Consider the following 18,395-nt stretch of genomic DNA (forward strand, 5'->3'; position numbering starts at 1 on the left):
GCAGATTCAGTTGAGGTCGAAAGTTTATGCACTAAAGAACCAGAGAGGAGTGTCATTAAGATTCGCCATGTCCGTCCTCGGGTCCATGACCTCATTTATTTAGGCGGTACCTTGGGCTCAAGCGCATTCAAGGGTCCTTCAAAACTACATCCTTTCCTGTTGGGACAGATCTCCAAGTTCCCTCTCCAACAGAATTCATCTGCCAGAGAAGGTGAAAGCATCTTTAAATTGGTGGCTCTGTCCAGGAAATCTGGAGAAAAGTTCAGCATGGATTCAACTTCCCTTGTTATCCGTCAAAACAGACGCAAGCAAAAGAGGATGGGGAGCAGTAGTCTCCCACGTGGCCTTCCAAGGGGTCTGGTCGCAAGAAATAGCAGAGCAGTACTCAAACTTAAGAGAAATGAAAGTGGTGGAAGAAACCCTATGGGCAGCCACTACTGTGCTTCAGGGGTCGAATGTCAGAGTCTACTCGGACAATATGACAACTATAGCCCACTTGAGACATCAGGGAAGTACAAGAAACAGGAGGTTACAGATGATCTCCGAAAGGATCTTCCACTGGGCGGAGCATAATCTACTATCCTTATCGGCTCTGCATCTGAGGGGCTCCGACAACTATCATGCAGATCTTCTGAGCAGAAAATACATTCATCCAGGGGAGTGGAGCATGAACTCGAAGATATTTCAGATGATTGTTCAAAAGTGGGAATACCCAGATGTGGACCTGTTTGCGAACCAGGAAAACGCAAAAGTAAGAGCCTTTTTCTCTTTGAAACCCGAGGATTCAGCAACAGGGATAGATGCATTCGCTCACCCTTGGAAAGTTGGGCTCCCTAATGCTTTTCCCCTGATTCTGTTAATACCAAGGACTTTACAAAAAATCAGGTCGGAAGGGCTCAAGACTATCCTAATAGCTCCAATGTGGCCAAAAAGAGCATGGTTCGGAACATTGAGCAGTCTAAGAATGGATGATCCATTGATGCTTCCTTGAATCCACGATCTGCTGCATTAGGGCCAGATTTTCCATCCGGCCCCTCAGAATTTGGCTCTAGCAGCTTGGCTTCTGAGACCACCCTCTGAAAAGCCAGAGGCTTCTCAGTACAGGTGATCCAAATGTGGCGCCCTGCTGTGCATTGGTGCCACAGAACCCAGAAGGGTGCATGGATGGATTTCTCCACAAGAGGCCCTCACTAGATACAAACACCTCTACCTTCCAACTCATACCAGCAGAGGGAGCCCAGATAGGGATATATATAGGGAAGGTGGAGCCAGGCAGCTCAGTTGATTAGTGAGTGCTCAGAGTCAGAGCAGAGCAGGCAGGCTGAGAGAGAGCCTGAGAGCGTGCCGACACTCAGATAGCGGTGAAGACGCAGCACGTCAGCTGCCTAGTAGTGAGGGCCCCGAGTGTGGCCGACGGCAAGGAGAAAAAGGGGAGTGAAACCAAGGGGGCAGAGGAGCACAATAAGCTCACCCCATTATATCTACCGGACACCGGATCCGCGCCTACAGGGACCCTTTACACCCAGTGGGGATAACCGGAATCCCAGGAGGACTACAAGTCCCTGACAAACCTGAAGGCTAGACACACACAGGATCAGGAACCACGAAGGCCCCGACGTCCAGGGAAAGTGGTTACCAACCAGAGGTCCTATTTCTGAGCATCTGGTGAAGTAAAAGCAGGACACATAAGCTAGGCCCAGTTGCAGGCTGGCCAGGAGCATACATAGGGACAGACACGGATCAGGAGGCCCTATACCTGCTCCCTGGGGAGAAGTCCAAAAGTGCGCCCTTCATCTGGAGTACCCTGGACCGTACCTAACAGCTGTACCAGTAAAGGAAATGAAGCAAATCCCCTGTCTCTGTCCGTTACTCCTGCTGTGCCATCGCTTTCCCTGCACCACAATGCTCAGCGCAACCTGCATCATTTATACTGCCCTGAGGCCTGCTCCACCTGTGGGGAGCCGTTCCATCTCAAGCTGTCCTGACATCTGCCTCAGAGGACTGTTGCAGCGCTGGTGATCCACACCAGACACCACAGGTGGCGTCACAACAAATTCCCTACAAATAATTCCTTTTGGCACTGACCGCCCTGGGCCAGCCACCGCGATAATCCCCGCAGGCAGTCTTAGGCCCGGCTGCCGGGTGCCCCGCGACACCCCTGGGGGCGAGTCACATACACTGCAGAAAAGCAGAAAACCAGTCACAATTTCCATCTATGGAAAAATCTAGAAAGCTTTCAAGCTATGGTATGAGCCTCGTCCATTAGATCCCTTTCGGCCTGACGTGGCCAGAATCTTGGATTTCCTACAGAACGGTCTGTCTAAAGGATTAAGACCAAGCACGCTGAAGGCCCAAGTCTCGCCTTTAAGTTCCTATTTTGATGCTGATTTGGCCCAAAACAGATGGATTAAGAGGTTCATGATAGCTGCTTCTTGGATTAATCCAACAAGAGCTAAAATAGTTCCACCTTGGGATCTCAACGTAGTTCTTAGAGGCCTAACTATGCATCCTTTCGAGCCAATAGCCGAGGCACACATAGACAAATTGTCTTGGAAAGCGGCATTGCTTATAGCTCTGACTACAGCCAGAAGAGTGAGTGAAATCCAAGCCCTGTCTATCAGAGAGACTTATTGTCGTATTTTGGAGGACAGGATCATCCTCCAGTTGGATCCTTCTTTTCTACCTAAAGTGTCGTCTAATTTTCATATGTCTCAGCCAATAATTCTTCCGTCATTCTGTCAAAATCCATCAAATAGCAAGGAAGAAGAATTCCACGCGTTGGATGTAAGAAGGACTATAATCCGCTATTTGAGGCAGACTGAAACCTGGAGGAAGGATCAGAACCTATTTGTCCAATATGGAAGCCCCAATAAAGGAAAGAAAATTGCAAAAATATGCTAGCAAATTGGATTAAGAAAGCAATTTGTGAAACATACATAGTTCAAGATTTGCCTCCTCTGAAATCTTTGAAAGCTCTTTCTACTAGAGCTATGTGGGTCTCCTGGGCGGAAAAAGCTAGTGCATCCATTGAGCAGATTTGCAGGGCAGCTACATGGTCGTCTGTCCATACCTTTGCTAAACATTATAGACTAGATGTAATATCTAATAGAGACTTAGCATTTGGAAGGAAAGTCCTTCAGGCTGTTGTCGCTCCCTAAAATTCATTCTTTGGTATTACTCCAGGTGTGCTGTCATGGAGGGGATTGGAGAAAATAGAATTAGACTTACCAGTAATTCGGTTTCTAAGACCCTCCACAACAGCATGGGTAGTTCCCTCCATTTCTTTGATTGGAAAAATCCTTAGTGTTAATAAATATTTAGAGCATTCATACTGTGTGGTCCTTTGAAAACACTGGGGATTGTAGCAGGGAGGGGCTATTTAACATCTTGTTTTCCTGTCCCTAATTAGGATGGGGAGGCTACCTCCAGGTGTGCTGTCGTGGAGGGTCTTAGAAACAGAATTACCGGTAAGTCTAATTCTATTTTTTTTTTTTTACCATTTTTATTCTTTTTTTCAACTATTAACTTGTTCACACTATATAAATACATGCCGGTTGTAAGGATTTATATAGTGTGACCAAGTTGTCAAGCACTTTCCAAGTGATGCTAAAATCGCTTGGAAAGCGGTTGACAACCCGCATGCGGACATGCATGTGAAAAATGCTTCACTTACGTTTGTCCCTGGCAGGAAAAACGCATGTAAAATCTGCATGCGTTTTTTCTGCCAGGGAGATGCAGAAACACTCAGGAAAAATCCGGAGCATTTCTGCATCGTGGGCATGTGGCGCCCCTGAGGGTTCAGTCGCCACAGAGGTACTGCACCTCACCCAGAGGTGTGGTGTCTCCCTTCACTCAGGTAAGATGGGAGTGCTGCAGAGAACCCCCCAAAACACCTGCATCCAACATTACACTGCTTCAGACCGGCTGGAAGGGCAACATGCAGAGCGCAGCTGCTGAGCCCTGTCCCTGGCTGGAGTGGGGGAAACCCAAAGGTAGGGGGAACCAGTAGTGGGTGTGGGTGGAGGAAGCAGTTAGAAGGAGCACACAGTAGGTATATAATGGGAAGCAATCTTAGGGTGGCAGTTCAGAACAGAATGGTCAGTTAGTACAGTACAGACGGTCAGTGAGGACTGTCTGGGAGCAGAGGCTCAGCAGGAGCTCTGCTCCACAAGAAGGGCCCGGGATAGAGGCCCCGGAGGGGAGAAGGGAGTAGGCTCCATTCTAAGAAGGGATCCCAGGGGTACGGCGCGTGCAGGACAGCACCCATACGCCCCGCATCTGTCAGAAGACAGAGGGATCGGTTGCCCCATTCTAATCTCCAGGGGGTCAGGTTGGTCCCGGATCCGACGTACAGGAAGGACTTCAGCATACCCGAGCGGGATTGAGAGTGGGCAGCGCAGGGCAGCAGGGAGAAGGACCTAGTGTGAAGACGGTCAAAGTAGGAACACGAGAAAGTGGGGTTCTGCCAAGCATTCCTAAACTTCCTGAGGAAGGATTGAACCCCTGCCAGGGTGAACACGGCGCAACGTGGGAGGCCTTCACCTGTAACTTGCACTTTTGTGTTTCCTGAAGAACTGTGAATTAAAATCTTGGACGACTGCACTGAGTTGCCTCCGTCTATTCCTTCATTGGTGCCATTTCCCTCCCTGCACTACAACGCCCAGCGCACCCTCCATCTATTTACACTGCCCTGAGGCCCGCTCCACCTGTGGGGAGCCGTTCCATCTCTAGCTGCCGTAACATCTGCCTCAGAGGACTGTTGCAGCGCTGGTGATCCTCAACAGACACCACAGGTGGCTTCACGACAAATCCTATAAATAATCCCTTTTGCACTGACCGCCCCGGGCCAGCCACCGTGATATTCCCCAAAGCAGCCATACGGCCCGGCTGCCGTGTGCCCCGCGGCCCAGGGGGCAGCGAGTCACCACTTGGCGTCACGAACAGGATACGTGACCAGCCTGCCATCTGCGGGTAATGTGCGCCTAAAGAAGTGTTTTCTGCCTTGAATGTGGCGCCCGCCCCAGAAGAACGGGCGCCATTATGTGCGTGCTAAAGAACAACAGAATGGAACCTCCCGTCGTGGGCCGGGTCCCAGAATGGCTCCAAAAGCAGGCCCTGCCCCTTGCAACAGTGACTGTCCGCATAGATGTGTCCGTCAAAGCGGGGAGGCCGACACAGGGAGTGACCGACAGCAAAGTGCCATGGGACCGCCCCCGAAAGAGGAGAGGCGGTGGAGATGTAGCACCCTGAGGATTCGGCTGCTACAGGAGTATTGCATCTCAACCCAGAGGTGTGATATTCCACTCCCGGGTAAGGATGGAGTGTGGAACTGAGCTCGGTAGGCTGCATGCACTACACACATCCCATTTCCGAGGAGCAGACCGACGGTACTCCCACTTAGAAATGTGCAGGTACGACCGAGTCTGTTCCTGGCTGGAGTGGGAGGGGGGTGGTACATCCCAAGTAGTGTAGGGGCAGATAGGGGGAGCAGCCTGGGTAAAGTTAGGAGCTCATTGGGTGCTGGTCACCTGAGCTCACACATAGAGGGTGTATATAAGGTGGGCACCAACTAAGATCAGGGTCAGATGCAGAGGATCAGATGCAGAGAGTCAGTCAGCTGCAGAGAACAAGTCAGGAGCAGAGGAGAGAAGAAAGACAAAGACCCAGAGTGAGAGAGGAGAAAAGAGAGAGACCCAGAGCACAGAAGAGAAGGACTCTGAGATCCCAACTAAAAGCACCGGGTGAAGAGTCGGCATCAGGGTACCGGAACCCAAGCTGGTGGGGGTAAAAACATTCCCCAGCCAGAGACCGGAGACCGTGGGCAGCGTTTGCCACGGTCACCCATCACATCCACCCCGAAGGCACACCACATGAAGGGTCAGGGAACCCAGGGCCAAGGGTGTCCCAACAGAAGGCCCGAGGGAGCTGGACCTAGGTGGATTACTGGTGGGGACGGCCAGAGAACGGGACAGAAGGAGAGCTCAGGGCCACGCTCCGGACTTGTTTGGGGGTTGGCTGGATCCAGGACCTGGTGGACGCAGCACGGCTCGGGTGGTCACTCGAAGCTGGAGTGACCAGTACAACATCTGCAGTAAGTAAACACCCTTAACTGCACAACCCGACTCTGTCTTCACTGCCGTCTGCACTACACCACCACAACCCCCATCCTCTGCGCCTGTCCCCTCTGAGGCTATACCCCTCCCGTTGGGGGTTATCCCACCAAGCTGCGCATCCACCATCAGCCTCAGCGGAACCTGCTGCAGCGGCGGCCCCAGTGACCGCATCACAACGGGTGGCGTAGTCGACACAAAAGAACTCTTAATAACATCTGTAGGACTGCCACATAACACTGAGCTTGACGCCCTGGGCACGGGCCGGGTAACAGCCGCTCGGAGACTACAAACCCCCCCCCCATCTGATCCGGTGCCGGGTATTCCCCTCAAAAAGGAATATGTCCCAGGGGGCGCGTCAATTTTGGCGTAGTCGGCAGGATTACGTGCCCGCAACACCCGGGTACTGCGTGCCTGAAGAAAGGTGCAAGTTTACCTCAGAAAGAAGTCTCCCGCCGGTTCCGGAGGGTCCACGCCATCGGACTCCATCACCAGTCGTTTCCCGCCGATTGTCCGCCATTTCCAACTTGTTCCCGCCATCTGCAGAGTTTCCCGCCACTGGGCGACGCTTCCCGCCAAAACCGCAGATTTCCCGCCTTGGAAGAGCAGCGGACGCCATTATGGGCGTGCCAAAGGAGGGCGAGAGGCCGCCTCCCATCGTGGGCCAGGACAGAAAATGGCGCCAAAAGTGGAAACCGCCCCCACCAACAGAGACTGTGATGCTGGAGGTGTCTGTCAGCGTGAAAGAACTACCCCTGGAGCTGACAGTCACCGAGTTGCCCCGGGACCGCCCTCGAAGTGGGAGGAGACGAAAGGAAAGAACAAAGATGGGTGCCGCCTGGAGCAGTCTGGAGCGAGCGCACCCGGAGACAAGAAGTCTGGAGAGGAGTAGCAGAGAAGCTCGCCCGGAGATGTCCAGAGAGCAGAGCAGCACCGGCCCGCTGGCCAGGAGCCTGCTGGAAGAAGAGCAGAGCAGCACCGACCCGTTGGTCAGGAGCCTGCTGGACACCACGACCCCACTAGGCCTAGTGGAGGTCCTTGCACAGCTCCCCCGAGACCGGGAGTGTGCGCAGACTGCCCTGGAGGGCCTCGCACGGAGGATGGCCCGGGTACAGCGCGAGATATTGGCGGAATGGAGCCGGGAGATGGCCCAGCAAGCTGAAACCAAGACGCAAGCTGAAACCAAGACCCGGAGCACGCCAGCCGAGATGAGGAAGGAGACCGCCTCTGAGGATGGCGCGGGAGGACCCAAGGCCGGAGACGGCGCCGAGGAGGGAGCCGAACGCATGGAGGCAGGTAAAGGGGACGCCTATACCCCAAGCCGTGACACCGCTTACCTGCCCCAGCTCCCCGTCGCAGAGCCCGAAAGTCCCCCTGCTGTGCCCGAAAACGCCATGTCACCGACGCAGACTAGGCCCCAACCGGAAGCCGCCGCCGCGACCCCTGTGACGTCACACGCCTCGACCCCGAGCGTGACCAAGCAGGAAGTACCACCAGCCTGGTCGCAAGGCCTAGTACCCCCGGGCGCCGCTATACCAACAGCGCCCCCTACCTCCGCGGAGCCCCCGGCCTGGTCGCAAGGCCAGGTAGCCCAGGGCGCCGCCGTATTAACGGTGCCCTTCACCTTCCAGGTGCCCCAGGCCTGGCCGCAAGGCCTGGGCAATCCGGGCGCCACCACCACCGCGCCCGCGCCCGTAAAACCAAGGGTGCCACACCTGGGGGAGGACTTGTTCAGCCAGCTCACATGGCCGGACGGGTCTGAAGTAACAACCAGCTGTAAGCAAAGAGCAGGAGGAAGACGCCGTTGAGTGCGGCAGAGAAGTGATGTAAATAGTTACCCGACCGGGTACCAAAGAAACTGTTGATACTTATATATAGTCCCCGTTGGGACCAGCTGAGTGAACTGTTTACCCGTTAACCCCTTAATCCCACAGGCTGAGGACTGTGAGCAGCCATTCCCTTCCCTCTACCTGGCCGAGGACTGAGAGCGGCCAACTTTCCCTGTATATAGTTGCGCGTCCTAAAGCGCCCCCTACCGGTTTTATAGAAAACCAGTTTTTCTAAGAGACTGTCGCACTTTTCCCGGACACACGTTGCACAGTGTCCGGAGGAGGAACCTGAAACAAGAGACGACGAGAATGTTTATATGAAAAGTTTTATATATATATAATGTTTTATATGTTTTATATGTTCATATGAAAAATTTGTATGTTATGGTGATGTTTTATGTCTTACAGCCCGAGGACGTGCTGTGATTTACCAGGGGGGAATGTAGCACCCTGAGGATTCGGCTGCTACAGGAGTATTGCACCTCAACCCAGAGGTGTGATATTCCACTCCCGGGTAAGGATGGAGTGTGGAACTGAGCTCGGTAGGCTGCATGCACTACACACATCCCATTTCCGAGGAGCAGACCGACGGTACTCCCACTTAGAAATGTGCAGGTACGACCGAGTCTGTTCCTGGCTGGAGTGGGAGGGGGGTGGTACATCCCAAGTAGTGTAGGGGCAGATAGGGGGAGCAGCCTGGGTAAAGTTAGGAGCTCATTGGGTGCTGGTCACCTGAGCTCACACATAGAGGGTGTATATAAGGTGGGCACCAACTAAGATCAGGGTCAGATGCAGAGGATCAGATGCAGAGAGTCAGTCAGCTGCAGAGAACAAGTCAGGAGCAGAGGAGAGAAGAAAGACAAAGACCCAGAGTGAGAGAGGAGAAAAGAGAGAGACCCAGAGCACAGAAGAGAAGGACTCTGAGATCCCAACTAAAAGCACCGGGTGAAGAGTCGGCATCAGGGTACCGGAACCCAAGCTGGTGGGGGTAAAAACATTCCCCAGCCAGAGACCGGAGACCGTGGGCAGCGTTTGCCACGGTCACCCATCACATCCACCCCGAAGGCACACCACATGAAGGGTCAGGGAACCCAGGGCCAAGGGTGTCCCAACAGAAGGCCCGAGGGAGCTGGACCTAGGTGGATTACTGGTGGGGACGGCCAGAGAACGGGACAGAAGGAGAGCTCAGGGCCACGCTCCGGACTTGTTTGGGGGTTGGCTGGATCCAGGACCTGGTGGACGCAGCACGGCTCGGGTGGTCACTCGAAGCTGGAGTGACCAGTACAACATCTGCAGTAAGTAAACACCCTTAACTGCACAACCTGACTCTGTCTTCACTGCCGTCTGCACTACACCACCACAACCCCCATCCTCTGCGCCTGTCCCCTCTGAGGCTATACCCCTCCCGTTGGGGGTTATCCCACCAAGCTGCGCATCCACCATCAGCCTCAGCGGAACCTGCTGCAGCGGCGGCCCCAGTGACCGCATCACAACGGGTGGCGTAGTCGACACAAAAGAACTCTTAATAACATCTGTAGGACTGCCACATAACACTGAGCTTGACGCCCTGGGCACGGGCCGGGTCACAGCCGCTCGGAGACTACAAACCCCCCCCCCATCTGATCCGGTGCCGGGTATTCCCCTCAAAAAGGAATATGTCCCAGGGGGCGCGTCAGAGAGAAGCTGCGTAAAGACCGGGAGGTGTCAGGCCGAGCTGACGCAGTCGCGGGAGCAGGTCGGAGTGATGTCCCTGTCCCAAATGCGGCTGGCGCTGCTCCATCCCTGGTCCCCCTGCAGCCTGAGGCTGATGACCAGGCTGGGTCAGCCTGCAGAAACCAGGGGTTCCCCCGGAGGGGGCCCCACTGTTAAACTGTTTTAGTTAACTGGACTGTACATAAGTTGCCCGGAAGGGTGCAGTTGACTTCATGTTTGCTACCCAGTTACCCGTCAGGGTACAGAGACTGACAGGCTGAGGACTGTGAGAAGCCGGACGTTGACATTGTACATAGTTTAGCACTTCTTAAAGTGCATCCTATTGGTTTTATAATTACAAATATACCTCAGAACAAAAACCCGTTTGGCGTGGCGGAAGACGAGGTCCAGGATTGGATCGTCTATGCCCTGCAGCCATGCCCAGGGCCTACGTTGAGGGTTTGTGGACGGGTCCCTCATGCTGCTACTGTTGCACCCTGGTGCTGGAACTGTCTTGAAAATTGTTTTATATGACAATACTCTTATGATGTTTTATAATGTAACCAGTAACGTTAAAAGAAATGTGCCTCCCATAAAGGGAAGAAATGTTGTTTTATGGTCAAATATGCTGATGCATCTTAAAAATTTTGCATGTCAGTTATGCCTGGTTTTGATCTGTTCCAGCCCGCGGACGTGCTGTGTTTTACCGGGGGGGGAATGTGGCGCCCCTGAGTGTTCAGTCGCCACAGTTGTACTGCACCTCACCCAGAGGTGTGGTGTCTCCCTTCACTCAGGTAAGATGGGAGTGCTGCACAGAACCCCCCAAAACACCTGCATCCAACATGCAGAGTGCAGCTGCTGAGCCCTGTCCCTGGCTGGAGTGGGGGGAACCCAAAGGTAGGGGGAACCAGTAGTGGGTGTGGGTGGAGGAAGCCGTTAGAGGGAGCACTTATACAGTAGGTATATAATGGGAAGCCATCTTAGGGTGGCAGTTCAGAACAGAATGGTCAGTCAGTCTACCATTGGGCCCTATAAGACGTTCTTCATCTCCCGTTGCAGTGGGGTTTTTATTTGTCAAAAAAAAAGACTGGGCCCCCGCCTTGATTTTCGCGAGTTTAATCGGATCACGGTCTGGGATGCATATCCTCTCCCTCTCATCCCCGACCTCTTTAGAAAAAAATTTGGCTCCTACGATTTGATTAAACTAGACCTCAGGGGGGCTTATAATCTCATTCACATTGAGGAGATGAGTGGAAGATGGCCTTCAATACTCCTGAGGGGCACTATGAAAAGCTTGTGATGGCATTTGGGTTGACTAATGCTCCCGCTTTCTTTCAACACTGTTAGTGACATTTTTAGTCATCTGGCAGGTAGATCACAACAAACCAATCTTGATGACATATTAATTTACTTACCTCCAGTCACATCAGGTACATATCAGGCAGGTCTTACAGATACTCAAAGATAATAAATTATTTGTCAAACCAGAGAAATGTATGTTCTCCATTCAGGGTTAGTTCTTATCATTCACCGTTTTTGCATGGATCTGGCCAAAGTCCGGACGGTACTGGATTGGTATTATATTCAAGACTTAAAGGCATTACAAAGTTTTTTGGGTTTCGCCAGCTACTACTGTAAGTTCATCAAAAACTTTTCGGTAGTGGCCAAACCTCTGATGGACGATTTTGCCAAATAGAAAAAAAAAATTAAGATTTTATTATTTTACTTTCCATTCTTGTAGCTAAACACAATCCAGCTAAGTTTAAAATTGAAATGAAGCCCCTGTACCCCCCTCTCTAGGTGCTTCTGTACCAAGTCTTCCCTGGTCCAGGATGGTCTCTATATCACAGGCTCCAGCAATAACCTATTGACACATGAATGTGGCAGCCCTCACGTGCTGATATATCACAGTGCCAATAGAAGTGGGAAGCGGCACAGAAATCACAAAATAAAGGCAGTGTTTGTGGTAATGCAAGAATCCAGCAAGCAGAGTAATCCACACGTCATACAACAGCCCAACATGGATGATGAAAAGCTGCGTCTTCAGGCATCTGTGTAAGAACATCATATTTTTGTTTTCCTTCCAGAATAAGCACCAAATGGAATAGCTGAATGCCAGGATACGGAGACCGGCGGGGGACAGGGAAGCGCTGTCCGCTGGATTTTGTGCTGGTTTCACAAGCGGTCACCCTGCAGTTTTCTCCGGATAATGCTGTGGAGACTTTTCACAACACATCTAATAATTGTGAACCTTCCACTCACATGTTTATTATCTTGTCCGCTGGTCAGACTGGGGGGGGATGAAAGCTGGACAAGGGATGAAGAATGATCCTTATTACATATAATGGGTGCACTGAGCGATTGTGAAAAGTCGCAGAGGACTGAGAGCAGAAGGGCAGAGGGTTTCCTCTTCCTCACAGGGACCAGCACAGAAGCCGGAGCAGAAGGGCAGAGGGTTTCCTCTTCCTCACAAGGACCAGCACAGAAGCCGGAGCAGAAGGGGAGACAAGGGCTGAGCCACTTACACAGACAGAAAGCTGAGGAGAGGAGGGCATGTTATTACTCCAGGATCCGCTCCATTCATTCCCTATGTGGCATTCAAGCGCTGAGCTCGGCTTTTCCGGAGCCCCATAGAGAATGAATGGAGCAGCAGTTGATCCCTGACTTTCCACTCCTTCCCGATCAGACGATGGCTCGCAGCGGTCAGACCCCACGATCAGTAAGTGATCACCGAGCCTGTGGATAAGTGATAACTTGTTTTCTACAGACATCCCCTTTAAGTAATGGAGCATGCCAGCAGAGAAGGTGGGAGGAGGCGCTGGTTACAGGGGAAACTTTACCTCTGGAGGCCGCATTTAGGGCATGTGAGGGGCGGACACTTCCCATATTCATCATTACTGAACCCCCGCTCTGTGCGGCTCTTATCTGAGCTGCAGGAGACGCAGCAGTTACTAATCAGCCGCTCTCTGTTCACTCTGTTCACTTGCAGCCGTCCGAGCTCTGCTGTGCCTGTTAGGGGTGAAGTTCGGGTCCTTCGAGGCATCTACTATGCAGCCTGCACAGCAGATCACAGCCCGAGCACAGCGTCTCCGGGTAAATCTCCACCTTGTGAGTTGCTTCTTGTGCAGCAGCCCCATGCAAGTTGCTCTGCTCTCCTCGGCCAGCTCCTGCTGAATACTGAGCTCCTCTGCTCAATCTAGGAGCTCAATAGCCCTGATCACGTCAGTGGTAGCCCAACGCTGCTGGATCAGATTTACAAATGGCAAACTAATCAGCCCTAGGTATTTCTAATATGTGCAGAGCAGGCGACATAAGTCTGACCGGTGTCCTCATAGACCTTTCCTCAGCCGGGGTCTAATAGGAGCAGTAAAATGGCCGTCATGGGGTCCATTGTTAGATCTCAGCTGCCATAGAAACTCATTGCCACCATGATCATGCCTCCCTCTCCTGTCTAAAGTGCCTAAATGCTGTGGAAGCCCCCTACTGTGTCATACAATGGATTAAGCTGCCAGGATCAAGGTTGGCTCCACTGTGGGCAGCTGAGGCAGGAGCAGGACTGTGTTACACAGCCACACTTCTGCCGCAGATCTTGTAAGGACCTGCCTGATGATAATGTGTCCTATAGAGCAGGTCTTGGTACCGGACTGCCCTGTACATATTTACCACTAGCTGGGAACCAGTTACTTACAAGGTCTAGTTTCGAATGTGTTTCCAGGATCTGTAGTTATCAGCATTTTATCCTTAAGGCCGAGTTATAATATCACTGTAACACTCTCGCCCTGTACCTGTATACCTGCCCTGTGTGCTGCACAAAAGTATATAACAAAATGTGTGTACACAGATATTTCCTGAATGGTATTACTGCTAGATCTCCTATACATAGAAATATGAGGTTCTTAGCGCACATTTTGAGCAAATTGTGCGAGCCCATCTGCCAACGTCAAGGCGACCTCTTCAGATGGGTCCCTACACTAACATTACACTAACTTACTAACTGGGACTAGTTTTTTGTATTATTATTATTACCACCATTTTTACTATTTATTATTATTGCATTAATGCAATTAATTGTAACTGTTATAAAACGAATTAAAAAAATGTAATTCTAATTTTTTTTTATTAATCTTGTGATTCTAATAATGGTATTACTAAAATCCCTATGCCTAAAGCTGTTGATCCAGAAGAAGGCAAAAACCCCAGGACACCTTCAGCCAATTTGTGTCACAGGGGAAAAATTCCTTCTTGACCCCGGGAAAAGGCGATCAGTCCTAGGACCCTGGATCAAACCTAATAATGTTATTACAAGTTATATAATATTACACTAATTATTGTACTACTGGAGTTATTTTAATTTGTTTTTATAAATCTATTTGATATGGTTATTATTACATTGTGCTATCTTATTACAGTATTATTCTTCTTTCCTTTCACTACTAATACTGCCCTATACCTACAGTGTTGATCCAGAAGAAGGCAAAAACCCCAGGACACCTTCAGCCAATTTGTGTCACAGGGGAAAAATTCCTTCTTGACCCCGGGAAAAGGCAATCAGTCCTAGGACCCTGGTTCAAACCTAATAATGTTATTACAAGTTATATAATATTACACTAATTATTGTACTACTGGAGTTATTTTAATTTGTTTTTATAAATCTATTTGATATGGTTATTATTACATTGTGCTATCTTATTACAGTATTATTCTTCTTTCCTTTCACTACTAATACTGCCCTATACCTACAGTGTTGATCCAGAAGAAGGCAAAAACCCCAGGACACCTTCAGCCAATTTGTGTCACAGGGGAAAAATTCCTTCTTGACCCCGGGAAAAGGCGATCAGTCCTAGGACCCTGGATCAAACCTATTAATGTTATTACAAGTTATATAATATTACACTAATTATTGTACTACTGGAGTTATTTTAATTTGTTTTTATAAATCTATTTGATATGGTTATTATTACATTGTGCTATCTTATTACAGTATTATTCTTCTTTCCTATCACTACTAATATTGCCCTATACCTACAGTGTTGATCCAGAAGAAGGCAAAAACCCCAGGACACCTTCAGCCAATTTGTGTCACAGGGGAAAAATTCCTTCTTGACCCCGAGAAAAGGCGATCAGTCCTAGGACCCTGGATCACACTGCTATTCTACCTACTACTATTACTACTGTTATTTTATTACTTTCTTACTATTATCACTAGTATTATTACTCATATTACACTAATACGGATATACTACCACTATATTACTACCATCCCTTTCCCCCTAGGGATCTTAAGGTGCAGTTCTGTCCTCCTCCTCCTATTCTGTCCTCCTCCTCTTCCATCCTCCTCCACTTTCGTCCTCCTCCTCTTCCGTCCTCTTCCTCTTCCGTCCTCCTCCTCTTCTGTCCTCCTCCTCTTCTGTCCTCCTCCTCTTCCGTCCTCCTTCTCTTCCGTCCTCCTCCTCTTCTGTCCTCCGCCTCTTCCGTCCTCCGCCTCTTCCGTCCTCCGCCTCTTCCGTCCTCCGCCTTTTCTGTCCTCCGCCTCTTTCGTCCTCTTCCTCTTCCGTCCTCTTCCTCTTACGTCCTCCTCCTCTTCGGTCCTCCTCATCTTCCGTCCTCCTCCTCTTCCGTCCTCCTTCTCTTCCGTCCTCCGCCTCTTCCATCCTCCGCCTCTTCTGTCCTCTGCCTCTTCCATCCTCCGCCTCTTCCGTCCTCCGCCTCTTCCGTCCTCCTTCTCTTCCATCCTCCTCCTCTTCCGTCCTCCTCCTTTTCCGTCCTCCTCCTCTTCTGTCCTCCTCCTCTTCCGTCCTCCGCCTCTTCCGTCCTCCATCTCTTCCGTCCTCCGCCTCTTCCGTCCTCTTCCTCTTCCGTCCTCCTCCTGAGACGTAATAAATAGCATTAAAGCTGCAGTAATTATTTATATTATATATACACACTGCTCAAAAAAATAAAGGGAACACTCAAATAACACATCCTAGATCTGAATGAATGAAATATTCTCATTGAATACTTTGTTCTGTACAAAGTTGAATGTGTTGACAACAAAATCACACAAAAATCATCAATGGAAATCAAATTTATTAACCAATGGAGGCCTGGATTCGGAGTCACCCCCAAAATTAAAGTGGAAAAACACACTACAGGCTGATCCAACTTTGATGTAATGTCCTTAAAACAAGTCAAAATGAGGCTCAGTATTGTGTGTGGCCTCCACGTGCCTGTATAACCTCCCTACAACGCCTGGACATGCTCCTGATGAGGTTGCGGATGGTCTCTTGTGGGATCTCCTCCCAAACCTGGACTAAAGCATCCACCAACTCCTGGACAGTCTGTGGTGCTACGTGACGTTGGTGGATGGAGTGAGACATGATGTCCCAGATGTGCTCAATGGGATTCAGGTCTGGGGAACGGGCGGGCTAGTCCATAGCTTCAATGCCTTCATCTTGCAGGAACTGCTGACATACTCCAGCCACATGAGGTCTGGCATTGGGCACAACCCCCATCTGTGGACGTCTGGACCTCATCCCACTCTCATGGAGTCGGTTTCTAACAGTTTATGCAGACACATGCACATTTGTGGCCTGCTGGAGGTCATTTTGCATGGCTCTGGAAGTGCTCCTCCTGTTCCTCCTTGCACAAAGGCAGAGGTAGGGGTCCTGCTGCTGGGTTGTTGCCCTGCTATGGCCCCCTCCACGTCTCCTGGTGTACTGGCCTGTCTCCTGGTAGCGCCTCCAGCCTCTGGACACTACGCTGACAGACGCAGCAAACCTTCTTGCCACAGCTCGCAATGATGTGCCATCCTGGATGAGCTGCACTACCTGAGCAACTTCTGTGGGTTGTAGAGTCCGTCTCATGCTACCACGAGTGTGAAAGCACAACCAACATTCAAAAGTGACCAAAACATCAGCCAGAAAGAATTGGTACTGAGATGTGGTCTGTGGTCTCCACCTGCAGAACCACTCCTTTATTGAGTGTGTCTTGATAATTGCCAATAATTTTCATCTATTGTCTTCCATTTGCACAACAGCATGTGAAATTGATTGTCAATCAGTGTTGCTTCCTAAGTGGACAGTTTGATTTCACAGAAGTTTGATTTACTTGGAGTTATATTCTGTTGTTTAAGTGTTCCCTTTATTTTTTTGAGCAGTGTATATTTTCTCATGTCATGTATTTACTACTAAAAGTAATTTTTTACATTTAGGTTTCATTAAGTGTTTTACACCGACTATTACAGACTTATTGTTTCCCTGCACATTCAAGTTTTGTGTTTTCTTTGGGCATAGATCAGCTAATAGGCACTCAGGAAAAAAAAACAGATTAAAGATCTACAAACTCTCCCTTAAGACTAAGGAGCTCACTGATAGATTCTCAGTTAGCTAATTTTGCAGCCAGCAATAGACAGTGCAGCACAGATGCTACAGAAGGCAACATTTTTAATGAAACTCAATTACAGAAATCGATTTTAGCCCCAAATACTTGCATTAAAGTAAAAAAAATGGCCCCAAAGCTGGACAACCACTTTAACTCCTTACCAACATCTGCCGTACATGTATGGTATAAGTCAGTAGCGGGTGTATGGAGCAGGGTCAGCTCGCCCCGTACATGGCAGATAATGGCTGTGACAAACAACCAGGACCTGCCTCTAACAGCTGCGAGTGGAGCGAAGATCTGCCCACCACTGTTAACCTGTTCAGTGCTGCTGTCAATCTCTAACAGCAGCATTAACAGCGCCCCAGCATTGGGACGCGTCGTTCCATACGCCCACCGGCGCTCCTGTGACGTGATCATAGGGCGCCGATGGACTGCTATGACATCCGGGGGTCTGCTGAAGCCTCCGTGCCTGTCATTATAAAGCTTCATTTGGGCTGTAAAGAAGACCGTGGTTTTGCTATATGGAGCATTACTGTGGTATCGCTGTATATAGCACAAGCAATCAGATGATGTATACAAATACAGTGAAAAAAAGTATATATATATTTATTAAAACCCCACACGTTCAACTCACCTCCCACTAAAAATAAAGATAATAAAAATATACACATTTTGTGGTATGGTCTCTTTCAGAGAAATACAATCTATCAAAATATAAAAAAAAAAAACGATCAGTGAACACAGAAAAAAATTCAAAAAGACAAAATTGCATTTTTTCGTTCGCCTCAATACTGCAGAAAATCCTGTAAGAAGCGATGACCATGACATATGTGTCCCAAAATGTTATCAATAAAGTCCTCTTGCCCTTCATAAAATAAGCCCCCACACAGCTCCATCAACCCGAAAACTGAAAATGTTTCGGGTCTCAGAAAAAATGGTGACAGCATCAAAAAAAAGTTTTTTTCTTTTGCCAAAACTATTGGAGAAGTTTGGTCTTGCTGTAATCACACTGAGGAGTAGGATCCTATTACCAGGTCATTTTTACCACACAATGTGCGCCGTTAAAACCGTTCCCAGAAAAACAATGTCAGGCTTTTTTTTTCGCACTTTTACTGCACTTGGAATGTTTTTCGCGTTTTCTAGGACTATGTGGTAAATGAATGGTGTCATTTATAAGGACAGCTCATCCTACAAAATAACAAGACCTCACACTATGTGGACAGATATCAAAAAGTTAGAAAAGTTGGAAAAAGCGGAGGAAAAAACAGAAAAAAAACATAAATTGGTTATGTCGGGAAGGGGTAAAGCTGAAGAAACGCATGTAAGAGCAGAATATGGAGGAAGGTCAGATATCACAGACTGGTGGATACTACCTGCTCCATCGCTGGCAGAATACTCCACCCCC

The sequence above is a fragment of the Phyllobates terribilis genome, unplaced genomic scaffold (assembly GCF_046119375.1).
Source record: "Phyllobates terribilis strain yellow unplaced genomic scaffold, ASM4611937v1 Scaffold_277__1_contigs__length_2500907, whole genome shotgun sequence".
Lineage (NCBI taxonomy): Eukaryota > Metazoa > Chordata > Amphibia > Anura > Dendrobatidae > Phyllobates > Phyllobates terribilis.